Below are 1850 nucleotides of genomic sequence, written 5' to 3' on the forward strand. Positions count from 1 at the left end.
ACACGATGAAAAATGATTGAGAAGTTGTGAAGAGTTTGACAGTTTAAGTGAGAATCGGCTCATCAGTTTTGATCAACAAGCCATATGCAATTAGTTGTTGTGCAAACTGCAGACAATTGTACTTACTGTTTGCACACATGTGCCAAAGCATTTGCAATTTGCTCAAATCAATAAGAAATTCCAATCTGATGTGAACAAGAAGCTAATTGTTCAGAGATCTGAACTTATTGTTTCGGGAAAAAAAAGTTTCATTCGAGAATTGAGCCAAAGCAATTGAGAAAAACTGTAATATAGAATTAGAAAAGCATCTGTGGCCATTTGTAACTCTAATGTGTGTGTGAGGCTTCCAGTGTCATTCGTACGATGCCGTTTTGATAAAAATAAATCACTGAAGCTGTCATCACTGAAAACAGCTTACTCTGCGTTGCGAAATAAAATGGATAGTGCCTTTAATTGTTTACAACAAATGCAACACAACAGCACAAGTCCTTCACAAATATTAGCAAACAACAACATAATAAGTATAACTGATGATAAAGGCACTGTCATGATGTGTGACATCTGGTGCATTTTCAGGTGTGACGTAACAATGACGTGACAAAAGACCACACTCCTTGATGAGCTCCAGCTTGAGCTTCACGTGAGGTCAGATCTCTGCACATCCAGATGGTTTCCAGAAGATGGCAGCAAAACCTACACAAACAACACAAAATATAGATCTGCAGCTCAGATGATCACGAGGTTCATGCACTTTTGAGACAATGATCACATTAGTAGAGTTAAACTACGAGATGTGACAAGTGAAAATATAGAAACTTTATTTGCATTTCATGAAGGAAATAAATTATTGCAAAGTGAAGTTGAACATTCAAGGACAGAAACCAATAATAATATTGATAATATTATTGTATTGCACTCAAAAGTGCAATTCCCAATAAAACTCATTGTTGTTGAAAAGTATCCAATCATCATACTTGAGTAAAAGAAAATATTACTTCATGGAAAATTACTCAAGTAGCTCATGTGAAAAAAATACATAAGTACAAGAAAGCTGAAAACTGATATGAAAAAATCTAAAGTATCTAAAAATATGAAAAAAAATGGTTGAGCAACGCCCTAGAAACCATCCGGAACACCCTAGCAACAACTGCATAGCAACACCCTAGCAACCACTCATATTTCCTTCAGAAAATGTGAAAATATTGTTTCATTAAGACACATGCTTAGGTTTATATAGACATTATTATTTGACTTGAACTGTTTGCTTTTACAAAGGTAAAGCGAGAAAGTTGCATTAACAAATCTTATCGCACATAACTTCAGCTTTTCACATCATTCATAATTAAGCCAAAACAAATTATTATTATCAATAAACTTATTGGAACAGCTATCTCTTGTTTTCGCATTTCGCCTGGTCATAGATTCATTAAGGTTCATAATTCGCGAAATGAATGAGTGCTGTTTTTGGCAGTGCAAATGTAATTTTATACAACACTTCAGTAAATAAGAAGTTAATATTGTGTTATATTTTAAACACAATATTGTCTGTTTTTGCTCAATTTTGCCAACGAAAATATTACCTATAAAGCCATATGTGCGTCTCCGAGCAGCACCGCGGTGTTTAGTTTATGAATGAATCCTCGTTTTGAACGAATCGTGTGAACCAATGATTCAAAGACTCATTCATAGTGAGAGCCGTTTACTTAATTCCTGAATGAATCAGCCATTTGAACGAATCGAATGAATGACTCATAAAGACATTTACCGCCACCTGCTGGCAGTATTAGTTTAAAAAGGGGGAAAAGATTTAAAGAGATAGTTCACCCCAAAAAATTTAAGTATGTCGGCAT

Source organism: Sinocyclocheilus anshuiensis, unplaced genomic scaffold (genome assembly GCF_001515605.1).
Source record: "Sinocyclocheilus anshuiensis isolate Anshui unplaced genomic scaffold, SAMN03320099.WGS_v1.1 scaffold1994, whole genome shotgun sequence".
Classification (NCBI taxonomy): Eukaryota; Metazoa; Chordata; class Actinopteri; order Cypriniformes; family Cyprinidae; genus Sinocyclocheilus; species Sinocyclocheilus anshuiensis.